General features: G+C 44.9%; 1 protein-coding gene across 2 annotated transcripts in view; it reads right to left on the bottom strand.

Annotated features, from left to right (window-relative positions):
- The window catches only part of LOC140190134 (tyrosine-protein kinase Fyn-like), a 298,385-nt gene that overhangs the window by 161,705 nt on the left and 114,249 nt on the right, over positions 1-22,431 (bottom strand). Inside the window, exon 1 of one of the 2 annotated variants that reach the window (XM_072246643.1) lies at positions 22,106-22,211. The exons of the other annotated variant lie outside the window; for it this stretch is intronic. The gene's annotated coding sequence lies outside the window, so the exon portion shown is untranslated. Of the gene's footprint in view, positions 1-22,105; positions 22,212-22,431 lie in introns of those variants that run through there. 2 annotated transcript variants of the gene reach the window in all.

Raw genomic sequence — 22,431 nt, 5'->3', positions numbered from 1 at the left:
TCTTCCAATCACTTGGAAATAATGGCCTCTCGCATTAGTCACTTCCACCCTGGGGAAAATTCTCTGGTTATCCACTTGATCTTATCACTTTGTACACATGGTTTGGCATGGATTTGATGGGCCGAAAGGCCTGTTTCTGTGCTGTAGTTTTCTATGACTCTAAATAGCAGGTGTTGAGGTTGACAGGGTTGAGAGCTTCACATTCCTCAGTGTGAACGCCACCAAAAACCTGAGCCGGTCAACCACGTTGATGTCACGGCCAAGGAAGCTCACCAATACCTCTGCTTCCTCAGGAGGCTAAAGAAATCCAGCAGGCCCCCGCCAACTCTTTACTACTTTTATTGACGCACCATAGAAACGAATCTGTCTGGATGCATGACGACTTGGTATGTCGACGTGACCACCAGAGACGGCGGAGAGTTCTGCAACATCTCAGATTCCATCTGGGTAGCCTGCGAACTGATGGCATGGACATAGATTTCTCCACCTCTCCCCTTCTCTCTTTCTCTATTCCCCATTCGGCTCCTCTATCGCCCCTACTCTTCTCCTCATCTGCCCTTTACATCCCTCTGGTGCCATGACCCTATCTCCCGTGGTCCACCTCCTCTCCTATCGGATTCCTTTTACCTCAGCCCTTCGCCTTTTCCACCTCTCAGCGTCCAGCTCCTCACTTCATCCCCTCTCCCCCCCCACACACACTCACCTTTCCCTTCACCTGGCCTCACCTAACACCTGCCAACTGGTACTCCTCCCCCTCTCCCGCCCCCACCCGATGTTCTCATTCGGACTTCTTCCCCCTTCCTTCCCAGTGCCGAGGAAGGGTCTCGGCCTGAAATGCTGACTGCTTGTTCCCCTCCAGAGATGCTGCCTGGCCTGCTGAGTTCTTCCAGCGTTTTGTGCATGTTGCTCTAGATTTCCAGCCTCTGCAGAATCTCTTGAGTTTCTGAGTTGAAAGAGAAAGTATTTTTCCCACTAAAGATTACATATTTAATGATACTGTTAAATTAGCATTGAATGTGCCTTAAGTAAGTTAGAGACATTTGTAAGCATTCAAGCACTGTATGTTAATTCTGGGGTTGGTGTGGTTTAAGTGAGCAAAGGATTGGTGGGGTGAGACTCATCAATAAACCCAGGAGACCAGCACTGTACCAGCAACAACCAACTTCCTCACAGAAGTTCATCTCCCGGGGGAGGCTTCACATCAGGTAAATTCAAGCAGTAGGTCCCCCGAATTCACTGTTCCAGGCCACTCTGTGTTGTTATCGACAGCCCATTCATCCCGTCAACTCAGTCCCATTGATAGATTTGCATCCCCTCATTTACAGTCATATTTTCAAAGTAATTGACTTCAGAGATGGGCCATAAACGCTGTACTCGCCTACACCAGCCTTCGTCTTCTTCTGCCCGTTATGCCACTGGTATTTAGGGCAGCAATGAAGGTCCTCCATCTCTGGCGGTGTTCAGGGCTTCCTTCATCGTGTCAGTAGCTTCCTCTCGGTCATGCGAGTCCTGGGTGGAGACTCAGGAATACCGTCACACTCAGATGTAGAAGGATTCTTCAGTGCTGTTTCCATAACAGTTTTGTTTTGCCGGTCAGGGTTGTTAGCCCTGAGCTGAACTCCCAAACCTGGAGGACTATTGGACCACTCTTAGTCTGTCTCTATCCTTTGACCTGTTTGGCATGGGTGACCCTGTCAAGAGCCAAAGCATAAAGCCCTGACTCCAGCCAACACAGCTCTCCAGGTTGTTGAGGCACGCAAGCCAACAAAGCCTATGATAAGGTTCTCGGACACCAACACCACCCAGGATCTGAAATAAAATCATAAACACAAGAAATTCTGCAGATGCTGGAAATCCAAAGCAATGCACACTAAATACTAGAGGAACGCAATAGATCAGGCAGCATCTATGGAAATGAACAAACACTTGCCATTTCAAGCCGAAACCCTTTTTCAGGACTGGAACGGAAAGGAGAAGGCATCAGAATGAAAAGGTGGGGGGAAGGGGAGAAGGATAGTTGAAAGGTGATGGGTGATAGGTGAAGCCAGGTGGGTGGGAAAGGTAAAGGGTTGGAGAAGAAGGAATCTGATAGGAGAGGAGAGTGGACCATAGCGGAAAGGGAAGGAGGAGGGGGCGGTGAAGACAAGTTCCCAGGGAGGATACATGGCCTTGGTAGCAGGTCTAGGTGCGTCCATGGTCAAAGAGTCAAAGGGCAGCAGAGATCACAGAGAGGAATAGTGAACTCCCATCGAAGAGAAGATTTGAACCACTTCAGGGTAGGCATTGCTCGAAGAGACTACAAGGTAGTGAGTTCCTTGTTCTCTTAGAGAGGGGTTTCCCCTCAGTTCTCATTTAAATTCATTCTTACAACCGTCTGGTTCAGGATCAGAATCAGAATCAGGTTTATTATCACGGACAAAAAGTACACCATGAAACGTGTTACTTTGCGGCAGCAGTATAGTGTATACATAAAATGTTTATTATAAGTTGCAATAAAAATATTTTTTAAAATGAATAAGTAGTGCAAAAAAAGAGAAGGATAGAGAGGTAGTGTTCATGGTGGGTGATGGGGTGGAGATACGTCTCCAGTAAAGGAGCTGTAAGGCGCTCCTTCCCTCCACTAGTCTGCAGATCACCGTGGGCAAGGTGTAGCACCTGCTTAGCCCCCGATCAGGGTCATGTGAAGCCATGGGGGCAGGTGGTGGATGGTCGTACGAGCAGCTGGTGCACATCACAAGTCCTGGTTATGTGACCACTGACACCAGGCAGACAGTCTCTGAAGAGTATTGATAATGGCTGGGGTCACCCGTCTTGTAAAGGCACTGCCCAGAGGAAGGCTATGGCAAACCACTTCTGTAGAAAAAATTGCCAAGAACAATCTTGGTCATGAGACCAAGATTGCCCACGTCATACAACACGGCCCATGATGATGATGATGATGATGAGTTCTCATAGACTGTTCAGAAATCAGACAGCAGAGGAGAAGTAGCTGTTCCTGAATTGCTGAGTGTGTGTCTTCAGGATCCTGTACCTGCTTCCTGAAGGTAGCAATGAGAACAAGGCATGTCCTGGGTGGTGGGGGTCCTTAATGATGGATGCTGCCTTTTTGAGGCACACTCCTTGAAGATGTCCTGGATGCTGGGGAGGCTGGTGCCCATGATGGAGCTGACTAAGTTCACACCTCTCCACAGCTTATTTCAATCCTGTGCAGTAGCAACCCCCCGACCCACACCAGACAGTGATGCAGCCAGTGAGAATGCTCGCCACGGTACACCTATAAAAATTTGCAAGTGTTTTTGGTGACATATCAAATCTCGTCAAACTCAGAATGAAATATAGTCACTGTCATGTCTTCTTTGTTACTGCATCAACATGTTGGGACCAGGTTATCTCCTCAGAGATATTGACACCCAGAAACTTCAAATTGCTCACTCTTTTCCCATCTGATCCCTTGATGAGGACTGGAGTGTGTTCCCTCACCTCACCCTTTCTGAGGCCCGCAATCAGTCTTACTTTCGAGATCTCTGTCATCATCTCAAACCCCTTCATATTACACAGAGGCCAAGGTTTGTAAAGTGGTCTCAAACAAAGAAAAATGCTGGAAGCACCTGGTAGCTTCTTCAGAAACAGAGACAGAACACGTACGACACAGTGCACTCTCCCTTCTGGCTATTAAAAGAACTTCAACAATATTAAACGTTTGTTTCCCAGGGCAGTTAATCTGATCAACCATTCTAGTTGGACCCCCCCCACCTCTCTAACCGATTACCTCAGTCACTTTTCGGCACTGAAGGTTGGAAAAATGGGCTGAAAACTGGCGGATGGAATTTAAAAACGCAAACAACAGGAATTCTGCAGATGCTGGAAATTCAAGCAACACACATCAAAGTTGCTGGTTAGTCCTGACGAAGGGTCTCGGCCTGAAACGTCGACTGTACCACTTCCTAGAGATGCTGCCTGGCCTGCTGCGTTCACCAGCAACTTTGATGTGTGTTAGATGGAATTTAATGCGGACAAGTGCGAGGTGTTGTACTTTGGTAAGAACAGCCAAGGGCGGTCTTACACAGTGAATGGTAGGGAGCTGCAGAGTGTGGTAGAACAAAGGGATCTGGGAACACAGGTCCACAATTCATTGAAAATGGCTTCGGAGGTTGACGGGGGTGTAAAGAAAGCTTTTGACACATTGGCCTTCATAATTCATAGTATTGAGTACAGGAGATGGGTTGTTATGTCGAAGTTGTATGAGTCATTGGTGAAACCTAATTTGGAATATTGTGTGCAGTTTTGGTCACCTACCTACGGGAAAGATGTAAATAAGGTTGAAAGACTACAGAGAAAATTTACAAGGATGTTGCCGGGTCTGGAGGGCCCGAGTTATAAGGAAAGATTGAATAGGCTAGGGCTTTATTCTTTGGAACGTAGAGATTGTGGGGAGAGTTGATAGAGAAATACAGAATTATGAGAGGAATAGATAGGCTAAATGCGAACAGACTTTTCTTCACTGAGGTTGGATGGGACTACAACTAGAGGTCGTGGTTTAAGGGTGAAAGGTGAAATGTTTAAGGGGAACATGAGGGGGAACATCTTCACCCAGAGGGCCACGGGGGTGTGGTACGAGCAGACAGCGTAAGTGGTGCATGCGAGCTCAATTTCAATGTTAAAGAAAAGTTTCTGCAGGAGGGGTATGGAGGGCTATGGTCCCGGTGCGGGCCGATGGGCGTGAACAGATTACAATGTTCAGCACAGACTAGATGGGCCAAAGGGCCTGGTTCTGTGCTGTACTTTTCTATGACTCTCTGACATACAATCAATCTATGTGCATAAGCTATCTCATGTATTTATATTTATTGCATTTATTTATTATTATTATGTTCTTTATCTTATTGTGTTTCTTTTTATGCTGCATCGGATCCAGAGAAACAATTATTTCGTTCTCCCTACTCTTGTTTACTGGAAATGAGATTAAACATTCTTGGATCTTGAATCTTGATAAGACATAGGAGCAAGTTATGTTATTTGGCAGGCTGGATTTAAGCAGAAGATGGGATTGTGAAACAGGGAACACGGTAAAGAACCACTTGAAGTTCTTCAGTTCTTTTATAGTCTACAATTCTCTTTCATGTTTAACCTTGACAAAGGCCTTGCGAAAAAGTAAATTCCATTTTAGATAAATATTCGTTTTACCACAAAGACCTCCTTATGGAATTTAGGAAGAGGACCCACCCAATGTAATTTCCACACTGCTCTGAGCATAAACTACGTAGGCAAAGTATCAGGGTGGACACAAGAAATTCAAGATTAAGACTGCCTGAGCCTTTCATTAGGTTGCAATTCTCCGCCCTATCTAATATTAATGTGACTGTACAACACATACAAAATGCTGGAGGAACTCAGCAGGTCAGGCAGCAGCCATGCAAATGAATAAACAGTCAATACCTCAGGCTGAGACTCTACTTCGGAACTGAGCAGGAAGGGGGAAGATGTCAGTGGTGGGGGGAGTGGAAAGGGAGGGCACTAGATAAAAGGTGACAGGTGAAGCCAAGTGGGTAAGAGCGCCAGGCCAGATTGAAATGGTCGGGGCATCAGGGTTGGAGGCAAGAGGCAAGAGTTTGGCTCACTGCTTCGCGGGCTTTGCTCGTCTCTGTGCAAGGCTGAGGCTGTGGCCTATGACTAGTGGACGTCTGGATTGGCTGCAGTGATGCCTGGTATTGAGAACTTCAGTTCTGAATGGTGTTTGCCTGCTTTTATTGTCTGCACAGTTTGCTTCTCTCCCTCTCTCTGTGCACACCGGGTGTTTGACAGTCTCCGTTTATCTTCATGGGTTTCTCTGTTCTGTGGTTGCCTGCAAGGAGACAAATCTCGAGGCTCTGTAAAATACACGTACTTGGATAAGAAAATGCACTTTGAACTTTGAAAGGCAGAGGGCAGGAGAGGAAGGAATATGATAGGAGAGGAGAATGGAGCAGAGGAGAAAGGGAAGGAGGAGGGGGCCCAGGATCTAAATCGAGTCTGACGCCAACAGCATATGTTGTAAAATTTGTTAACATAGCAGCAGTAGTACAATGCAATACATGATAAACTTAGGAAAAAATATAATTGAATTACAGTAAATATATATATATAATTACTGTAATTAAATTAAAAATAGTGCAAACGCAGAAATAATAATAAAAATGTGAGTTTCTGGTTTCAATGTCCACTTAGGAATCGGATGGCAGAGAGGAAGAAGCTGTTTCTGAATTGTTGAGTGTGTGTTTTCAGGCTTCTGTACCTCCTTCCTCATGGTAGCAATGAGGAGAGGGCATGTCCTGGGTGATGGGGTCCTTAATGATGGACATTACCTTTCTGAGGCAATGCTCCTTGAAGATGTCCTGTATACTATGGAGGCTAGTCCCCATGATGGAGTTGACCAAGCTTACAACTTTCTGCAGCTTATTTCACTCCTGTGCAGTAGACCACCACACCCACCCCATACCAACACAGTGATGCAGACTTTCAGAATGCTCCCCACAGTACAGCTGTAGAGGTTTTTTAGGTGAGAAACCAAATCTCAAACTCCCAAAGAAATATAGCTGCTGTCTCACTTTCTTTATAGCTGCATTGATATGTTGGGACCAAGGTAGACCCTCAGAGATATTGAGAAGAGGCAAGGGGCCAAAGTGGGGAATAGAAGAGGGTTGGGGAAGGAAAAAATTTTACCACAAGGAAAAAATCGACATTCATGCCATAATAATGTTCTGTATTATATATCAGGAAGGGAACTCAAGTGAAAAAGACCATCAATAATTCATTTCTTATGTTATAAATTTTTATTTCAAACTCATAAAATTGCCTGCTTGGTTCTGGCTTCTGGAAACCAGCTGAGGCTCCATAAAATTACAATGTGGACTGGCTTCCAGCTACAGACCATCGTTATTTCAGTACGTGTTAATCCTTTCAGGGTTACAGCAGTACTGTCGTACCAAGATTGAAATAAACTGCAGAAAAGCATTCGAAAGTGAGGTTCTGCAGATTTTACTTTACTTTATTGTCGCCAAACAATTGATACTGGAGCGTACAATCATCACAGCGATATTTGATTCTACGCTTCGCGCTCCCTGGAGTACAAATCGATAGTAAATATTAAAAATTTAAATTATAAATCATAGATAGAAAATAGAAAAGGGAAAGTAATTTTCCTTAATTCTCCAATTTAATTCTTTTTCATAACTGCATCTACAAGCTTGTCTTTATAGTTTCAATTCACAACTGCAGTGGTCATATGTTAAAACCTTCAGTTTAACTACTTCAGGTAGACCCTGTTGGACATTGCTAATGTATGATGTTGCTGGCCTGCTTCCCTTGTTTGGTGACAGCATAGGTGGCATGGGAGCTGTGTGGCCTCAGCTGTAGCCAGGAATAGGCCCCAAGCCGCGGGCTTGCCTGCTGTTTCAGTAAAGGTGAGGTGACGCCAGAGGCGGTGCAGCGTGGTGTCCGTGCTTGGTAGGGGGCTGGCCACGCCCATCGATGCTGCCCTCCAGTGTTCAATTGGTGGAATGACAGGCTAGATTGCCAAGAACTGTACCATCAATTTGCGAGATATGCCGTTCAGGGTTTTGGACTATATATGTGACTTTTTATGCACAACAATATTCTCTTTTGGCTCACTAATGTGTTGTGCATGTTTTGCACCTTGGTTCGCTGAAGAGCACTGTTTTGTTTGGCTGTATTCATGTATGGTTGAATGATAATTAAACTTGATTTGATTTGATTTTGATTTCATTCATAGGACATGGAGCACAGTATGGGCCTTTTTCATCTATTCTAACATCAACCTAACCCATCCCTCCCACATAGCCCTCCATTTTTCCTTCATCCACATGCTTATCTAAGAGTTTCTTAAGTACCCCTGAGATATCCTCCTCTTCCACCAACCCCAGCAGGGCACTCCACGCACCTAACAACCTCTGTCTAAAAAATCAACCTCTGACACCACCATCCCACCCCATACGTTCCTTCAATCACATTAAAACTATGCTCCTTCATATTAGTCACTTCCATCCTGAGAAAAAAGTCTCTGGTTGTCCACTTGACCTTTGCTTCTTCTCACCTTGTACACCTCTAACAAGACACCTCTCATCCTCCTTCAGTCCAAAGAGAAAAGCCCTAGTTTACTGGGTCTACTCTGACTTGTACCTCATTAAAACACAGTAAGATCAATCTAACCAATCCCTCTATTTCTCTTTCATCCATATGCCTATCTAAGAGACTCTTAGACACCTCCATCTTTGGCAGGGCGTCCCACACACTCACCACTCTCTGTGTAAAAGCCTATCTCTGATATTCCCCCCACCCCAGAATTACTTCCAATCACCTTAAAATTATGCCCCCGGTTTTCAAGGCAGACTATGCTTTACTGCAGATTTCCCATGTCATTAATAAGTTCAGGACAATATAAATAAATCACGTTAATCTGAATTATCACTGGAATTTGGGTTTGCAATTCAAAATTATACATAATTACAAAAATAACTTGTTTATCCATACCAAGGACTGTTTCAAGTCAAGATGACAATCAGTAGCTGATCCTTTTCTTGTGTGAAAACATTCTTGCCAAATATCCTCTCGAATGAGAGTTTCGGACGTTGACTTTGTGTAACAACATGTCACAGAGAACTATTCCTGGCTGATGGCTCTTTCGTGGTCTCTTTCTGTGCTGAAGCTTGAAGTCTAAATACCCTGCCCTTTGCCAATCAGCCTGCGAGAGGCTTGATCACCTTCCAACAGTTGCCCTTTGCCTGAGCCAAACAAACACTTCTTTCATCTCTGACTGAATCTCTTAGCTGTTCCAAGCTCAGTCAATGAATTCACATTGATTCACAATCTTTAAACTGCAAGACTTGTTTTACTGTTTCAAGCAAACTTTGAATTTCCCAGACATTCTCTCTTCTCCTCACTCCAACTGGGTTCATCCGTTCATTATGTGATGTGGACAATTGTGGTCTCCCCATGACCACAATTATTCTTAGGGCAAATTTTTCTGCAGAAGTGGTTTGCCATTGCCTTCATCTGGGCAGTGTCTTTACAAGATGAGTGACCCCAGCCATTATCAATACTCTTCAGAGATTGTCTGCCTGGTGTCAGTGGTCATATAACCAGGATTTGTGATCTGCACCGGCTGCTCGTACAACCATCCATCACCTGCTCCCATGGCTTCACGTGACCCTGATCCCGTGGGGCGAAGAAGGTGCTACACCTTGCCCAAGGGTGACCTGCAGGCCAGCAGAGGAAAGGTACTTCCTTTGGTAGAGGCGTATCTCCACCCCACCACCCTATTATCTAACTACCACCCCATTGGACAGTAGTTCTAAAAGCCCGAAAGGACGTACGACCATGCTCAAGGACAGTTTCCGTCCCGCTGTTACAAGAATATTGAATGGCCCCTAGTATGATAAGATGGATTCTTGACCTCACAATCTACCTTGTCATAGCTTTGCAAGTTATTTTCATAGACATAGAATCGTAGAGTACGATGGGACAGAAACAAGCCATTTGGCCCATCTAGTCCATGCTGAACTGTTATTCTGTTTAGTCCCATCGACCATAGCTCCTCATACCCCTCCATCCACGTACCTATCAAAATTTCCCTTAAATGTTGCAATCAAAGTAAATCCACTGCTTTCGCTGTCAGCTCATTCCACACTCGCACCACCCTCAGGGTGAAGAAGTTAGTTTCTGCCTGCAGTGCACTTTCTTTGTGATTGTGAGGCAGTAGTGTAGCCTTTAGCATAACACTTTACAGCACCAGCGTTCAGGTTCAATTCTGCTGCTGACTGGAAGGAGTTTGTACGTTCTCCCCCATGATCTGTGGGGTTTCCTCTGGGTGCTCCAGCTCCCCCCGCCCCAAAGACGTAGAAGTTTGGGTCAGTAAGTCGTGGGCGTACCACGTTGGCGCTGAAAGCACGGCGACACGTACGGGCTGCCCCCAGCACGTCCTCAGACCCTGCTGGTCATTGTCGCAAATGTTACATTTCACTGCATACTTCGATGTTTCAATGTACATGTGACAAATAAAACTAATCTGTATCTTTATTATTTCCTCCTTCAGGAATTAATTCATCTGCTTCAGCAATCAGGTTCTGAACCAGACGATCTCAGAGTGAGTCAGAGGACGAGCTGGCTCTCAACCCCACCTGTCGGTTTTGGACTTGGTTTAATCAGTTCCAAGCCGAGGTGCCAAACGGCGGACTGGTCCAGTGCGTTATTTCCATTGCGGTGGCGGGTGAAGTGAAGTGCGAGCTTCGTCCTTGTTCACAAGCGCCAATTGGGCCCAGGGTCCGTCTGCTGTGATAGTCCCGGCAATGGGGAATATGGGCTGGGAACTGACCTTTGCTGGGAAGGAGACTGGAATTGGTTATGACTTCTCTGAACATCGAGCACGTATACATATCGAGTATGCCCACAAGGAAATGAATCTCTGGGTTGTACATGGTGATATATATGTACTTTGATAATAAAATTTACTTCGAGCAAGATTGTGAAGAATCAGTGCTCAGCTGTCATCGGGCACCTTAACTGAGATCACAAATTATGTATAGCAAAGTTACAAAGAATCACACACAGAGGAATGGATTTCTCAATAAAAAGGTTTCCCTCCTACTAGGTGATGCCAACGCAATCCCAGCCTGACTACACAGCTTTGTGCTGGGAACGGAGGCTTCTACCGCCGTTGAGTTGGGGGGTCAGCGGGCATTGGTGCTCGGGGGTTACACCCACAAGCATTCCTCTCTGGGAGTAAGGGTACCATTGGCGCAGAGCGGAGAGCACAATGCTTCACAGCGCCAGCTGTCGAAACATTGTCGGTCAATTCCTGTCTGTAAGGAGTTTGTATGTTCGCCCCATGGACCATGTGGGTCCATGCCCCACTACACTCCAAAGTCATACGGGTCGGGGTTAATAAGTTGTCATTATGCTATGTTGGCATCGGAAATGCGACACTTGCAGGCGGCCTCCAGCAAGTCCTCGAACTGTATTTGTCGTTAGCCTAAATGACACATTTCCGAAGACCATAAGATACAGGAGCAGAGTCAGGCCATTTGGCCCATCTACTCTGTCCCACCATTCCATTATGGTTGACCCAATCCCTCTCAGCCCCAATCTCCTGCCTTCTCCCCGTATCCCTTCATCCTCCGACCAATCTGTCAACCTCTGCCTTAAATATACCCAATGACTTGGCCTCCACAGCCACCTGTGGCAATGAATTCCACAGATTCACCACCCTCTGGCTAAAGAGATTCCATTCTAAATGGACGTCCCTCTATTCTTAGTCTCCCCCACCATAGAAAGCGTCCTCTCCATATCCACTCTGTTGAGGCCGTTCAACGTTTCATAGGTTTCAATGGGATTCCACCCCTCAACCCCATTCTTCTGTAATCCAGTGAGTACAGGCATAGAGCCTCATATGACAAGCCTTTCAATCCCAGAATCATTTCCGTGAACCTCCGTGTTTCGATGTACATGTGAGAATTAAAACTAATCTTTAAAGTTTAGTTGAACTTTAGAAGTTTAGAAATGCTGAATTTCAAACCTTTATTCAGTCTGAAATTCAGCATTGAAGGGATGTGGCAGAGGTTTGGATAACACAGAAGTTGTAGCCTGTATTACTCAATGCATTTCACAACTGTATTACAAAACTACATGCAAACTCTTCCCCTGGTACTAACTGACCAAAAAATACAATATACTATAATTACTTCACACAGTGTACAGTACTTTTAGGTCTAAATACCCCTTTTGAAAACCTGATGCTTCATGCATGGAATTCTGGAGTGAGGTTAGATAAGGACATTCCCATAGAACAAATGACAATCCTATTAAACAGGATAAAATACCCTTGGTCTTTAATCTGAGAAAATTCACATTTTGTCCCCATCAGCATTTTCCTTAAATAAACAGAGTTCACTGGGATCCCTTTTTAAATTTAGAGTCATGAGTCATGGAGAAGTGCAGCACAGAAACAGCCCCTTCAGCCCATCTAGTCCATGCCAAAACTATTTGAGCTGCCTACTCCCATCGACTTGCACCGGGACCATAGTCCTCCATACCCCTACCATCCATATATCTATCAAAACTTCTCTTAAGTATTGGAATCGAAATCACATCCACCACTTGTGCTGGCAGCTCGTTCCACACACTCATAACCCTCCCAGTGAAGAAGTTTCCCCTTGTGTTCCCCTTAAACTTTCCACACTTCACCCTTAACCCGTGGCCTCTTATTGTAGCCCCACCCAACCTCAGTGGAAAAAGCCTGTTTGCATTTACCCTCTCTATACCTTTTGTAATTTTATATAACGCTATCAAATCTCCATTCAATCTTCTACATTCCAAGGAAGTCCAAACTCATTCAATCTTTCCTTATAACTCAGCTCCTCCAGTCCTGGCAGCATCCTTGTAAATTTTCTCTGTGCTCTTTCAACCTCATTTATTTCAAGATGTAGCAAGGAACAGGCCCTTCCAGCACAACGAGCCACGCCACTCAGTAACCTGCCTCGTTAACTCTCCCCTAATCGCAGGACAATTTACAGTGACCAGTTAACCTACTAACTGGGAGGAAACCCACATGGTCACAGTGAGAATGTGCAAACTCCTTACGAACTCTGAACTCCAAAACACCCTGAGATGTAACAGAATCACGCTAACCGCTACACTACTGCACAGGAGCAAGAGACCATAAGGTATGGGAGCAGAATCAGGCCATTTGGCCCATTGAGTCTGCTCTGCCATTCAGTCATGGCTGAATTACTACCCCTCTCAACCCCATTCTCCCACCCTTGACACCCTGACTAATCAAGAACCTATCAACTTCCACTTTAAATATACCCAATGACAGCCTCCATATCTGTCTGTGGCATTAAATTCCACAGACTCATCACCCTCCAGCAAAAGAAATTCCTCCTCATTTCTTTTCTAAAGGGCCGTCCTTCTTTTCTGAGGCCTCTGATCCTAGACCTGCCCGCTATTGGGTGCATACTCTCGAGATCGACTCTATTCGAGTCGGCCTTTCAATATCTGTTTCCCTCTGTAGTAAGCAAGTCTATGTGATCCTGAATGTCTTTATCAACCGAACAGCAGCAATCACTCAACTTCCAGACGGTGTTGGATCACCACTGCAAAACAGCTGGGTCAAAGCCAGCAAGTGTCAGAGACGAACAGGCAAGCCAGAGTTAACACGTGTCACGTGCTGGCTATAGTGAGAAAATTAAATAGTGTATATCGTAATTCTTCCCACACCCAAACCGTAAAACACCACAACCTGTCAACTGCCCTTTGCTGCCAGTAACACACATGACATTGACTTTGGCAATCATTCAATAACGTCGACATTAGTCATTGTTTAAAGGAAGAAATCAGAACTCCTGGCATTTCATATCTTCTGCAGATTATCACGAAGGACCTCACAGCTACTGAAGGGTTTTTCTGAAGGAAAAACAGTCATATACAAAATTATGAGGGTATAGATGGGGTAAATGCAAGCAGGCTTTTTTCCCACTGAGGTTGGGAGAGACTAGAACTAGAGGTCATAGGTTAAAGGTCAAAGGTGAAATTTTAAGGGTAACTTGTTCAGTCAGAGTGTGAAACGAGCTGACAGCAGAACCAGAGGATACGGGTTGGATTTCAACCTTTAAGAAAAATTTGGATAGGTACATGGATGGGAGGGGTACAGAGGGTTATGGTTGGTAGCAGGTCGATAGGATGAGGCAAATTAATAGCTTAACATGGACTAAATGGGCAGAAGGGCCTGTTTCTCTACTGTGGTGCTCAGTGACTATAAATTACAGGAAACCTAACAAAAGACTTACATAGACTGGATGTGGAGAGGATGTTTCCTAAATTGGGCTGTCTAGGACAAACCTCAGAATTAAAGAACGTCCCTTTAGAACAGAGATGTGGAGGGATTTGTTTAGCCAGAGGGTGGTGAATCTGTGGAATTCTTTGCCACAGGTGATTGTGGAGGCCGAACATTGGGTATATTTAAAGCAGGGGGGGGTTAATAGGTTCTTGATTAGCCAGGATGTCAAAGGTAAGGGGAGAATTTATGCAGTTTATGCAGTCCTGGGTAGGTCTGTAGTCTAGTGTAGTTTTTGTGTTGTTTTACGTAGTTCAGTGTAGTTTTTGTATTGTTTCCTGTAGCACCATGGTCCTGAAAAACGTTGTCTCGTTTTTACTGTGTACTGTACCAGCAGTTATGGTCGAAATGACAATAAAAAGTGACTTGACTTGACTTGACTTGAATGGGTTTGAGAGGGAGAATAAATCGGCCATGATGGAATGGCGGAGCAGACTCGATGGGCTGAATGGCCTAAGTCTGCTCCTGTGTCTTATGGTCTTACGGAAACTCAGCAAACAAATTACAAACTGCAAAACCTCCCACAAACAGCATTGTGATACCACAGAGATAATCTCTGTTTCTCGTCAGGATTCAAAGGCAAAGTCAAATTTATTGTCAAAACATATCTACATTACCATATACCACCGTGAGATTCATTTTCTTGCAGGCACTTACAGGCAAAATAAAGAAATATAGAGGAATTTATGAAAAACTACATATAAACAAAAAATGACAAACAACGTGCAAATAAAAGATAATACTGAGAGTGTCCTCCCCTCCCCTCCCCTCCATCGAACACATCGACATGAAACGCTGTTGCAGGAAAACCGCATCCATCACCAAGAGCCCCCACCACCCAGGCCATGCTCCCTCCTCGCTGCTGCCAACGGGAAGGAGGTACAAGAGCCTCAGGACTCGCACCACCAGCTTCAGGAATGGTTACTAGCCCTCAACCACCAGGCTCTTTTACCAGAGGGGATAACTTCACTGCCTCCATCATTGAAATGTTCCCACAACCTATGGACTCACTTTCAAGGACTCTTCATCTCATGTTCTCGATACTTATCGCTTATTTATTTATCTTTTTTCCCTCTTTTTTCACACTTTTGTCTTTTGCACACTAGTTGTTTGTCTGTCTTATTGGGTACGATCTTCCACTGATTCTATAGTGGTTCTTGGATTTGCTGAGTATGCCCGCTGGAAAATGAATCTCAGAGTTGTATATGGTGACATATACGTACTTAGATAATAAAGAGTCTTTGAAAGTGAGTCTATAGGCTGTAGAATTAGTTCAGAGTTGAGGTGAGTGACATTACCCACGCCAGTACAGGAGCCTGATGGCTGTGGGGTAATAACTGTCCCTGAACCTGGTGGTGTGGGACCCAAGGCTCCTGTACCTCCTGCCCCATGGTAGCAGTGAGAAGAGGGCACAGCCTGGATGGCGAGGGTCCTTGGTGATGGATGCTGCTTTCCTGTGCCAAGTTCATTGTAATTGTGCTCAGTGGTGGGGTGGGCTTCGTCTCTGAGATGGTGTCCGGGATACCGGGGACAGTTCCCTTGATCTTCCTTGGAATTGTATCATGTGGTCAGCAACGTCTACCCAAGACGGTATACCAGGGCTTCAGTCCAACTCACAGAAACACCCCTCCAGCATGTGGTTCCTTGGCCGTGCAGCTCTGTTAACACAGCGCTTCCTCGGTGCCTCTCTCCAACAACATTGGGCACCACTCTGGCGTAGCATTTAGCTTGATGCCATTACAGCTTGGCTAGAGTTCAATTCCAGTGTTGCACAAGGAGTCTCTGTACATCCTCCCTGTCCAATGTGTCAGTCTTCGTCAGGGGCTCTGGATTCCTCTGACAGTCTAAAGACCTACAGTGTAGGTAATAGGTCATTGTAGACTGTCCTGTCCTTAGGTTAGGGTTAATTGATGTTGTCGGGGGTGGGGGGGAGGGCAGAAGGGTCTACGTTGCACGGCATCTCTAAATAAGTTAAATAAAATGTAGCACCCAACACCGCATGCCAAAAACAGTGGACTTCTCCGTCAACGTTGTGAACCTCCGTCGGAGCATCAGGTTATTAAAGTTAAATCCTGGCATGGACACAGCAACGCCCAAGAATGGAAAAGCCTACAAAAAGTGGTGGACAAGCAACACACATGAAAGTTGCTGGTGAACGCAGCAGGCCAGGCAGCATCTGTAGGAAGAGGTGCGGTGGATACAGCCCAGTCCGTCAGAGGCAAAAGCCCTTCCCACCATCGAGCACATCTGCAAGGAGCACTGCCACAAGACAGCGGCATCCATCGTCAAGGACCCTCAGTGTCCAGGCCGTGCTCTCTTCTCGTTGCTGCCATCAGGCAGAAGATACAGGAGCCTCAGGTCTCATACCACCAGCTTCAGGAACAGTTATTTCCTGATTTATTTATTATTACTATTTATTTTTATAATTTGTATTTGCACGTTTTGTCTTCTTTTGCAAGTTGGCCCTTTGTCAATCTTTGTGTGTAGTTTTTCATTGATTCTTTTCTATTCCTTTGTATCTACTGTGAATACCTGCAAAAAATGAATCTCAAGATAGCATATGGTGGGATATACCATCCGCAGAAAGTTGTAAGCTCAGTCAGCTCCATCAAGGGCACTAGCCTCCGCAGTATCCAGGACATCTTCATAGAGTGATGCTTCAAAAAGGTGTCATCCATCACTGAGGACCCTCATCACGCAGGACATGCCCTCTTCTCATTGTTACCATCAGGGAGGAGGTACAGGAGCCTGAAGACACACACTCAGTGATTCAGGAACAGCTTCTTCCCCTCTGCCATCCGATTTCTGAATGGACATTGAACCCATGAACACTACCTCACTACTTTTTTATTTCTATTTTTGCACTACCTATTTGACTATTTAATATATAGATACTTACTGTAATTCACATTTTTTCTATTACTGTATTATGTATTCCATTATACTGCTGCCGCAGAGTTAACTAATTTCATGACATATGCTGGAGATATTAAACCTGATTCTGATACTGATACATATACATACTTATAATAACTTTACTTTGAGCTTGAGGGTTTGTGCTCCAGCACAGAATCTGAATCGGATTTAATGAACATCAATACCAAATCGAAAGAGTGAATCACCATGACATTTACTCTATGTATTTAATTTAATTTATTTATTGAGATACAGTCCTTCGAGCCACGCCGCCCAGTGATCCTCAGATTTAACCCTAGCCTAATCAGGGGACAATCTTCAATGATCAATGATCAAGTATCAATGATCAATTAACCTAGCAACCAGTACATCCTCAGACCGTGGAAGGAAACCAGAGCACCCGGAGAAAAACCCAGTCACGGGGGGAACATACAAACTCCTTACAGGCTGCAGCAGGAATGGAACCTGGGTTGCTCGTACCATAAAGCGTGTGCAAACTACTACGCTACCGCACCTCCCCGTTCAGAGCAGAACCCAGAGCACAGAACATACAGTGAAATGCGTCGTTTGTGTTAAAAACCAACGTGACCTAATGGTGTGCTGGGGGCAGCCCATTTATCCCGGTTCTGATTGGGCACCGCGGTGGCGTAGGTGTTAGCACAACACTGTGACAGCGCGGGGCGTACTGGAGTTCGAATCTCGATCCCGATGCTGTTCTGTAGGGAGTCTCCGAACGTCCTCCCTGTAGAACGCATCCTCTGGTTTCCCCTGATAAACCAAAGACCTACTGGGTAGGTTAATTGGTTATTATAATATGATATTTGGGAATGACTATATGAAACATCGGTGTTGAGTTAAACTCCCGCTTCCATTTCCTGAATATTGGCGTGGATTTTAAGTGAAATATCGTTCAGTTAGTGAAATTCAAAATTAATGCATCTTGTCACAGGGAATCATTGTAATTCTGGTTGGAGCTTTGTGCTGGTAATGAGAACATGGATTAGAGACAGAATAAATTAATCTGCAGATGTTGTAACTGAATGTGGATAAGAACATTAGCGACTGCTCCATCATTCATCACAATCGTGACTGATCTTTAACCTCATTACCATTTCTAGCTCTATCTCCATATCCCCTGATGGTTCAAAGTTCAAAGTTCAAAGTTCTAAGTAAATTTTATGATATGTCAACTGAGATTCATTTTCCTGTGGGCATAATCAGCAAATCTATAGAATAGTAACTATAATAGAATCAGTGAAAGATCAACCAGAGTGCAGGACAATAAATGTGCAAATGCAAATATAAATAAATAGCAATAAATAATGAGAACATGACATAATGAGATAAAGAGTCCTTAAAGTGTGATTACTTGTTATGGGGAACATCTCAGTGATAGGGCCAGTGAGGGTCGTTATCCCCCTTTGTTCAAGAGCCTGATGGCTGAGGGGTAGTAACTGTTCTTGATCCTGGTGGTGCAAGTCCTAAGGCACCTGTACTTTTTTCCTGATGGCAACAGCGAGAAGACAGCATGGTCTGGATGGTGGGGATCTCTGATGACGGACGCTGCTTTCTTACGACAGTGTTTCATGTAGATGTTCTCAACGGGTGGGAGGGCTTTACCCATGATGGACTGGGCCAAATCCACAACCTTTTGTTGGATTTTCCATTCAAGGGCTTTGGTGATCCCATACCAGGACATGATGCAGCCAGTGAGTACGCTCTTCCCTGTACATCTATAGAAGTTTGTCAAAGTTTTAGATGTCATGCCAAAGTTCTGCAGACTCCTAAGAAAGTAGAGGCACCACCGTGATTGCTTTGCAATTGCGTTTACATGCTGGGTCCCGGACAAGCCCTCTGAAATAGTAACACCCAGGATTTTAAAGTTGCCCCAACACTGACCATTTCAAACTGGCCCAAGGATTAAGTCATCCAAACCTTGGGTCATTCTTCTTTTTCGGATCTGGGCCCTGCCATTTCAATACACTCTCAGGCCTGGGCCCCACTGCCTCGATTCAGCAACTACCTGAGCTTTCCAATTTGGCCTGGCGCTTAAATCAAAGACCCCCATCATCTAGGCTATGTTCTCCTATCGTTATTACCATCACGTTGGAAGTACAGGAGCCTTAGGCCCCACATCACAAAGTTCAGGAAGTTATTACTCTCCAACCATCAGGCTCCTGAACTGGAATGCATTACTTCACTCACTCAACACCGAACAGATTCAATGACCAACAGACTCACTTCTAACAGCTCTACAAGTCACGTTCTCAGTAATATTTTTATTTGCCTGGAAGGAGGCCCTTCGGCCCAACTGGTTCATGCCAACTGTGTTGTCCAATCAGCTTGTCCCATCTGCCCGTGCCTGATCCATAGCCCTCCAAAGCTCTCCTAACCATGTACTTATCAAGAAGTCTCTTAAATGCTGCTAGTGTACCTAACCGTTCCTGGCAACTCAATCCAAATATGCACCCCACCTTTGTGTGAAGAAGCTACCCCTGATACCCTTTCTAAATCTCTCAAAGTACTTACATGTCACCCTGAGATTCATTATACTCAATAAATCTGTAGAATAATAACTATAAAAAAAATCAATGAAAGACCGCCCAACTAGGGAGTTCTCAGAGTGCAGAAGACAACAAAACATGTAAATACAAAAAGAAGAAACAATAATAATAAAGAAATAAGCAATAAATATCAAGAACATGAGATGAAGAGTCGTTGAAAGTGAGTCCATAAGTTGTGGGAACAGTTCAGTGATGAGACAAGTGAAGCTGAGTGAAATTCTCCCTCTGGTTCAGGAGCCTGATGGTTGAGGGGTAATAACTGTTCCTGAACCTGGTGGTGTGGGTCCTGAGGCTCCTGTACCTTCTTCCTGATGGCAGCAGTGAGAGGAGAGCATGCCCTGGGTGGTGGGGGTCCTTGATGATGGATGCTGCTTTCCTACGACAACGTCTTGTCACTCATGTGCTCAATGGTGGGAGGGCTTTACCCGTGATGGATTGGGCTGTTTTCACGACGTTTTATATCTGATCTTAAACCTATGCTCTTTTGGTTTTCATAATACCCATCCCACCCCCAGAAAAAAGACTACATGCTTTCACCGTGTCCCTGCTCTGACACATCTCTACCACTCAGCCTCCTACGCTCCGTGCTAGTCTACACAACCTCTCCCTACAACTCAGCTGCCCAAGTCCAGGCAGCATCTGGCAAATGTTTTCTATCTTCTTTCTAGTTTAATAACATCTTCTCTATAGCAGGGTGACCAAAACTGTACAGAACACTTCAAGTGCAGACTCCCCCAGGTCATACCTTGTTCTGATTGCAGCCATTAAGGAGGTGGTACAGGAGCCTGAAGACACACACTCAACGATTCAGGAAAAGCTTCTTTCCCTCTGCCATCTGATTTCTGAATGGACATTGAACCCATGAACACTACCTCCCTACTTTTTAATTTCTATTTTTGCACTACTTATTTAATATAACTTTTTAAATATATATGTACTTCTTACTGGTAATTTACAGCTTTTAATATTGTGCATTGCAATGTACTGCTGCCGCATAACAACAAACTTCATGACATTGGAGGATTACAAATACCTGGGGATACGAGTTGACAATAAACTGGACTGGTCAAAGAACACTGAGGCTGTCTACAAGAAGGGTCAGAGCCGTCTCTATTTCCTGAGGAGACTGAGGTCCTTTAACATCTGTCGGACGATGCTGAGGATGTTCTACGAGTCTGTGGTGGCCAGTGCGATCATGTTTGCTGTTGTGTGCTGGGGCAGCAGGCTGAGGGTAGCAGACACCAACAGAATCAACAAACTCATTCGTAAGGCCAGTGATGTTGTGGGGATGGAACTGGACTCTCTGATGGTGGTGTCTGAAAAGAGGATGCTGTCCAAGTTGCATGCCATCTTGGACAATGTCTCCCATCCACTACATAATGTACTGGTTGGGCACAGGAGTACATTCAGCCAGAGACTCATTCCACCGAGATGCAACACAGAGCATCATAGGAGGTCATTCCTGCCTGTGGCCATCAAACTTTACAACTCCTCCCTTGGAGGGTCAGACACCCTGAGCCAATAGGCTGGTCCTGGACTTATTTCCTGGCAAAATTTACATATTACTACTTAACTATTTATGGTTTTATTACTATTTATTATTTATGGTGCAACTGTAACGAAAACCAATTTCCCCCGGGATCAATAAAGTATGACTATCACTATGACTATGCCGGTGATATTAAACCTGATTTTGATTTTTTTAATTTATGGAGATAAAATGTGGAATACGCCCTTCCAGCCCTTCAAGCCACGTTGCCCACCAACCCCTCTCCCCCCAGTTTAATCCTAGCCCAATCACAGAACAATTTACACTGACCAATTAACCAATGGTGGGGGAGTGGATAGAGGCAAGCTGCAAGGTGATAGGTGAATTCAGGTGGGTAGGAAAGGTCAAAGGCTGGAGAGATGGGAGAGGAGACTGGACCGTAGGATTGGTCAGTGTAAATTTCCCCGTGATTAGGCTAGGATTAAATCAGGGGATTGCTAGGTGGTGCGCCTTGAACGGCCTACTCCATGCCATATCTCAAATTAATAAATTATCTATAACAGCACATTGAATATAGAATGCAGAAATCTATGGCACATTACAGGCCCTTCGGCCCACAATGTCGTGCCGACCAAGTAACCTACTCTAGAAGCTGCCTAGAATTAGCCTACTGCTCGGCCCTCTATTTTTCTAAGCTCCATGTGCCTATCTAAGAGTCTCTTAAAAGACCCTATTGTGTCCACCTCCACCATCACCGCCGGCAGCCCATTCCACTCACTCACCACTCTGTGTAAAAAACTTACCCTTAACATCCCCTCTGTACCTACTTCCAAGCACCTTAAAACTGTGCCCCCTGGTGTTAGCCATTTCAGCCCTGGGAAAAAGCCTCTGGCTATCCACACGATCAATGCCTCTCATCATCTTATACACCTCTATCAGGTCACCTCTCATCCTCTGTCGCTCCGAGGAGAAAAGGCCAAATTCACTCAACCTATTCTCATAAGGTACGTCCTCCAATCCAGGCAACATCCTCTGCACTCTCTCTAATAGTATCCACATCCTTCCTGTAGTGAGGTGACCAGATATGAACACAGTACCCCAAGTGGGGTCTGACCAAGGTCTTATATAGCTGTAATGTTACCTCACGACACCTATGATAGTATCATCTGCAAATTTCCTAACTCTGCCTTAAATATTTACATCCAAAAAGTTAAGAAAAACTACCAGCAGGTAGACAAGCCATACACTTACCAGTCAACCTTCCGCCTTATTAAGGGTGGGTGATAGGATCCGAGCAGGGCAGTGGGTGAATTTGTGGAATCTTGCCACTTGTTAGAGGTGACCAGGAACTATAAAGCACAATTTTATCTTCACCAACTCCCCCAACCTTCCCTTGTGTTTTTATGCTTCAGTCTGAATCAGGTTGCGTAAGGAAATAGGATTGGAAAGAACCCAAGCTGTACGACGTCAAAGTCCTAATGCTGTTCTGTCAGACGCACAAATGGACATAATCAAGAAGCGAGTGTTGGTGACTCACCAGCTCGTGATCCATTGTCAGATACCCTTGATAAGTACTG

The sequence above is a fragment of the Mobula birostris genome, chromosome 29, assembly GCF_030028105.1.
Source record: "Mobula birostris isolate sMobBir1 chromosome 29, sMobBir1.hap1, whole genome shotgun sequence".
NCBI classification, from domain to species: Eukaryota; Metazoa; Chordata; class Chondrichthyes; order Myliobatiformes; family Myliobatidae; genus Mobula; species Mobula birostris.
Note: the sequence above shows the minus strand (reverse complement) of the source record. Positions and strands in the feature narration are given on the sequence as shown.